Source organism: Schistocerca americana, chromosome X (assembly GCF_021461395.2).
Source record: "Schistocerca americana isolate TAMUIC-IGC-003095 chromosome X, iqSchAmer2.1, whole genome shotgun sequence".
NCBI classification, from domain to species: domain Eukaryota; kingdom Metazoa; phylum Arthropoda; class Insecta; order Orthoptera; family Acrididae; genus Schistocerca; species Schistocerca americana.
The window spans coordinates 629136541-629142980 of record NC_060130.1 but is presented as its reverse complement, the minus strand read 5'-3'; the positions used below and the strand labels follow the sequence as shown (position 1 = coordinate 629142980).

Sequence of the window (6440 nt, the reverse complement as noted above, 5' to 3'; positions counted from 1 at the left end):
TTAAGACGTCACCACAAATTTCCAAAGCCTCGGAGCGAATGTCAGCCGCGCTCAGCAGCCAAAAACGTCTGTTTTTCCGGAGTGACTAGACCGTGGCCCATACCATACTCAGTCTATCGATGATATCAACTTGTATTTAACCTGAATGTATAGTGGCGTTGACGATGATCGGCTTGAGAGGTGACAGCATAACCGCAGTTTCTTTACCATGGTATCTAAATTAGCGAGGAGAATGTATTGCGTTCCAGTCTCACATGCGTCTAACGAAAAAAATTTCAGTGCGGCCTGGGAGCTTACCTCGGACGGTCGCAGCAGACTTGATCCGAAACAAGTCTGTTGATTGTAATTACGGTAACTGAATAATTTGGAGATAATTGTGTTCCTGTTAGAGATCTAATTTTTTCGGTGGTCAATTTCACATGTACATTTAACAGCAATGCGATTTTTAGAATGAAGTATCAATGTGATTTTTAATTACCATAATTAAAAAAGATGGTAGTTACATACTGTCTCTGTGAAACTCCAAACTGTTTCCCAATTTTCATTATTGCATAAAGCAAGTTATTTTCTGTTATGATCATAATGATGTCGCAATTAGACACTACCATCCAAGAATATATATATAGAGTAACCAAATTGATGTGAGTGTAGTTCCAACGGCTAGTGGGTGTATGTCAGAAGCGACATTAGCCTGCAGACACACACAGCAGCCACTAAGAAGGTCGCAACAGCAGCACGGCGAGCGCAACCCACCCCACGGTGCCTGATTCGACCACAGGCTGGCGTCAGCTTCGAGCGTTCGCAGCCCCTGTGCATAATTTTGCCATGCGCGACCAGTCTCGTTCGCAATGCGAGATGCATTAAAGGATGAATGACACAGGTTACAGAAATTGAAGGTAATTGTACAATCTCGGCTTGTCAGTGGGTAACTACCATGATCATCGTAAAGGAAGCAAAGGGATCTATCAGGATTTGCACTGATGTTAAGACCACATTTAACGCACAAAATGAGATCTACATTTACTCAATCCCTTGGCTAGGGGAATATTTAGCGAAGTTAGCAGGGGACAATGTTTTTGAAAGATCGACTTGGATACATATCTGCAATTACCTGTAGACTCAGAGGAAATCTTGGCAATAAACAAGCCTTTTGGAATACCTATTGGGCTCACCCCAGCATCAGGAATTTTCCAAATATATGCAGAGCAGGTAACTCAAGGTAATCCAAAGGAGGTAAACTATTTGGACGACATTTGGATGGTGGGTGCTATTGGGAATGAACACATGCAAAACTCACAAAAACTTCCAGAATGAGATTTACTGGCAGAAGTAAAGCTGTGAGGACCGGGCGTGAGCCGTGCTTTGGTAGCTCAGATGGTAGAGCACTTGCCCGTGAAAGGCAAAGGTCCCGAGTTCGAGTCTCGGTCGGGCACACAGTTTTAATCTGCCAGGAAACTTACAAAAACTGTTTCAGTGTCTAATAGTAAATGGGCTTCATTGTAATCTGGAGAAATGCAAGTTCTTCACACAGTCTGTGCAATATTTGGGGCGTATGTTCAGCAGCAGAGACATCATGCTGATGGCAGAGCATGTTGATGTTCTTGAGAAGCTGATGGCTCCAAAAACATTAAGGAATTTGTCTTTTTCTGGGGAAAGTGAACTACTACGTGAAGTTTATTCCCCAGCCAGCTCACCTCGTGCATCCAGTGAAGTATTTGAAGAAAAAGGCGTTCCGTTCATTTGGTCTCGTGAGTATCACAAGGCTTTCTTGCAACTGAAGAAACACCTGAAGCTGACTCCGTACTTAGTGATGTTCATAGCAGGCAAGTTCCTGACACTTAAAGTGACACGTCACAATACAGGATTGGAACCGTTCTGTCGCAACGAATGTCAGCGGTACAGAGCAACCAATAGCTTTTGCTTCTAAGACACTCTCACAGATGCAGCGAAGTAAGAGTGATTTCAGGTGTGCCGCAGGGGAGTGTCATAGGATCGTTGCTATTCACAATATACATAAATGACCTTGTGGCTGACATCGGAAGTTCACTGGGGCTTTTTGCAGATGATGCTGTGGTGTATCGAGAGGTTGTAACAATCGAATATTGTACTGAAATGCAAGAGGATGTGCAGCGAATTGACGCATGGTGCAGGGAATGGCAATTTAATCTCAATGTAGACAAGTGTAATGTGCTGCGAATACATAGAAAGATAGATCCCATATCATTTAACTACAAAATAGCAGGTCAGCAACTGGAAGCAGTTAATTCCATAAATTATCTGGGAGTACGCATTCGGAGTGATTTAAAATGGAACGATCATATAAAGTTGATAGTCGGTAAAGCAGATGCCAGACTGAGGTTCATTGGAAGAATCCTAGGGAAATGCAATCCGAAAACAAAGGAAGTAGGTTACAGTACGCTTGTTCGCCCACTGCTTGAATACTGCTCAGCAGTGTGGGATCCGTACCAGATAGGGTTGATAGAAGAGAGAGAGGAGATCCAACGGATAGCAGCGCGCTTCGTTACAGGATCATTTAGTAATCGCGAAAGCGTTACGGAGATGATAAACTCCAGTGGAAGACTCTGCGGGAGAGACGCTCAGTAGCTCGGTATGGGCTTTTGTTAAAGTTTCGAGAACATACCTTCACCGAGGAGTCAAGCAGTATATTGATCCCTCCTACGTATATCTCGCGAAGAGACCATGAGGATAAAATCAGAGAGATTAGAGCCCACACAGAAGCATACCGACAATCCTTCTTTCCGCGAACAATACGAGACTGGAATAGAAGGGAGAACCGATAGGTACTCAGGGTACCCTGCGCCACACACCGTCGGGTGGCTTGCGGAGTATGGATGTAGATGTAGATGTTATTCACATACTGAGGAGAAGGCGTCAGTATGTGATATTTTCCCGTATGGGGATAGGGTCTAGTCACAGATCACAACCTCTTATAGTATGGGGATAAGGTCTAGTCACAGATCACAGCCTCTTATTTCTCCTCCTCCTCCTCCTCCTCCTCCTCCTCCTCTCCCCCCCCCCCCCCTCCTCTTCCTTCCACACAAAACGACGCATTGGTTGCAACACTGGGCTCTGTCCGTTAGCAATTATCATTGTGATGTTCATTTCGTCCCACTGAATAGAATGCAAATGCCAACACATTATCTTGCCGCCGCATTGACCGCGACATTGTGTTTAACCATCAGTAAGCAGCGCGTTTTGCCCAAGATGAAGCTATGCGTCACACCTTTCAACATTTCCTGGTCACCACTCAGGAAGGATAGTTTGCTAGCAAACTCACGAGTGAGTAGCGCTCTTGGTGGGGGAAGAGGCCTATCCAGGAAGGGCCCTGCGGCTGCCATACAGGTACCCACCAAGTTGCGCTCGAGCAGCGGAGGCGTGCGTATCACTGGTGTAGCGCGCTACCTGTACTGAGCTAGTGGAAGAGCTGCGAAGCTGTGCTCCGAGTGTGGCTTGATGCTGAGCAAATTGTCGTGCGTCGTTATTACGACACAGCAAAATTGTCGTGTTCTTGCGCCACAGAATGGGCAGAAGAAGAAGAAGAAGAAGAAGAAGAAGAAGAAGAATAAGGCAGACACAGCGAAGCAGCCTTCGACACCGCAACCCACTGGGAATGCGGAACGGAAGCGCGACGAGCATCATGTACCTGTCCCCCCTCTGTACATTCAGTGCAGTGGAGGGTCGTGGACAGAGATACATGATGTCATAGCCAGTTTCAGCAGGGAAGAAGTAGGCGTAGAGTACCTTGACTCAGACGCCATCGTCCAGCTGCAGGCAGCGAGCGTGGACGACTACCGCGCATTGATGAGCGCTGTGGCCGCCCACATTGTTGATCCACCTACTGTGGAGAAGACGACCGCGCCGAAACAGCGCGAGAAGCAATCCAAGGCTTTGATCAGGGGGCTTCCTCGGATCTGTGATGAGAAGACGGTGCAAGAGAGTCTGTCACGTGATGGATTCCGGGGTGCAACTACTAAGCTGCACAAACGACGAATAAGAAGAGGCCACCGCTGTACATCGTCGTAGTGGGAACTGCGACGGATGGCAGCGACGTCTTCGGGATAAGGAAGCTCTTAGGCTTTCCTGTGACTGCCGAAGCTCTCCTCCCAGGCATGGACCCTAAGCCACCACAGTGCTTCAGGTGCCAAGCTGAAGGGCATGTGGCAAAATATTGCCGCAACTTCCCGCAGCGCGTAAAGTGCGTCGGCGCGCACTATACCCGCGCCTGTGACAGACGACGAGAAGAGGCGCCAACTTGGGCTCGCTGCGGCGGGCCACATGTGTCAAACTGGCGTGGCTGCCCGGCTTTCGCCAGCGACAGTTGCGCTGGAGACAAGGCGCCAACCGAGAAGACACGACGACGGCACCGTAAGTGCCACCGAACGAAGACGCAACCGGAAGGAGAGAAGGCAACTCCAACTACCCACAGGCGGCCGGAATATCGCGCCAGTGAGAATGGCGCCAGCGGTAGCACAGCAGGCGCCGCAAGTGCAGGAGATGCGCACCATGCTGGCGGCTTCGGCGAAGGAGGCGATTGCGGCCTTCAAAGCCGCCATGGACGCAGATAGAGTAGCTTTTAAGGCAACCCTGACTGCAGAGATGGAGGAGGCATGCAGCTAAGTGCGGCAATTGCGCTCGCAGATGGCGCACGACATCCGTGGGGACACCACAGACGAAGAAAAGACACCTGCCGCCTTATGGCGTAGCCGGCGGAAGGACATACCGCGGCGGACACGCCGAACAGGAAGACGGGAGCCGCCGCAACGCCGAAGCCCATAGGGCCCGAGCAGCTCCGCTTCGGCGAGTGGGCTACCACAGCGGTCAGGACGCTCAGGGGTATGGGTTACGTCATCTGCTACACAGCGGAGACAGCCGCGGCCCTCACTGAGCCTGTGAGTGCACCCGAGTGAGCAGTGGTGCTGCTACGCGACCACCCATCTCCGAGCGCTTGGCTTCGACGCTCGTCCACCAGACACCGATGGGCGACCTGAGCCTTCCCCGCGCCAAGTCACCACTGCCTCTCACAACCTGAACTGCACTACACCGTGCTGCAGCACCGTCACGGACTGATCTCTTATGACGAATATATGGTTTGACATGGTATCCGCTTGCGTGATACCCACTGCTAACTTAACCCATCCTTGCATGACCTATCGCAGTCAGCAAGACTACTGCTGTTACTACCCGACCTAACTATCGCAGAGGTTTTCTTCCCTTGGCACTTGTGTAGGCACTTTTTTCCCTCTGCCCTTCAAAACGCTACCCTTTGTTCGACTTTCGACGCAATCTATCTCCAGATGAGCGCTTATTAATGGTTAACCGTAACCATACGTACGCAAACATCGCAGTACCCACATCCTGCGACACCTCACATTAGTGAAAACTAACCCTTATGCAGAGATGGTAGTAGACCTTTTGAGTTGGCCCTCACGCCGGTGTGGCCGTGGAGGGGCTCCACATTTTTATTTTATTTTTGCCATACAGGTACACCCAAAATCAGTTGCCTGTTTTCTATCCAAAAGTGTTGTGCAGTGTGCGCTTAGTTACGCTGATTCTCGTTGCACAGTTTTGTTACTTGCATCAGTCAATTTAGTTTGTATGTTTTGTGATATACTTAGTTATTCAGAAGTCATGAATAAGTGTACTACATCGCACAAAATGTGCACAATACAAAGAACTGGTGTTTTCGGTGTTAGGGGCATTCAATTGTCTTTACGTAATTACGCACTTGTATTAAAGAGTTGAAACAAAAAGAACTGTTGCCTAATGTTGCCAGTCCCAAACGAAGGGCTGCATTTTATGCAAAAGTGAGCCCTGCCACAATAGGACGTATCATAAAGAAACACGAAAATAAACCGGATGGTTTACTCGAATCGCCAAGAAACAGCACTAAGAATTTTGGGAGTAAATTCACCGTTATAGACGGTTAAAAATCTTACCGTGAGTAATGAGTTTAATGGGCAGGGGCACTACGAATGTAGTGTGTGGACATTATATTGGGAATGTAGATCTCACGGGGAGTGTGCAAGGGATAAGTCCCTGCAGTCGCACTGTCCTGTGTGCCCTCGGTGGCTCAGATGGATAGAGCATCTGCCAGGTAAGCAGGAGATCCTGGGTTCGAATCCCGGTCGGGGCACACATTTTCAACTGTCCTCGTTGATGTATATCAACGCCTATCGACAGCGTAGGGTCTTGATTTAATTATCATTTCATTCTAGAGCGCTGCATGGTGACCGATGGTACCTGTTCTTTCGGACATGTCCGAAAGAACAGATACCATCTTCATATATAGACTTTTTTATGGGCTGCTTTACGCAAACGACGTTGAAGTTGTAAGTATTACTCCTTATTGTTCGATTCACCTTGTGGCGAGAACTTATGGTACACTATAATGTTAAAACATAAGAATACTGTGAACGTAC

At 48.4% G+C, this 6440-nt stretch overlaps 1 non-coding gene across 1 annotated transcript; it reads left to right on the top strand.

Annotated features, from left to right (window-relative positions):
• Positions 1–6079: 6079 nt before the first annotated feature.
• On the top strand, positions 6080–6154 carry Trnat-ggu. Its single transcript has one exon. It is a non-coding gene; the product is annotated as a tRNA-Thr (tRNA).
• The last annotated feature ends 286 nt before the right edge of the window (positions 6155–6440 follow it).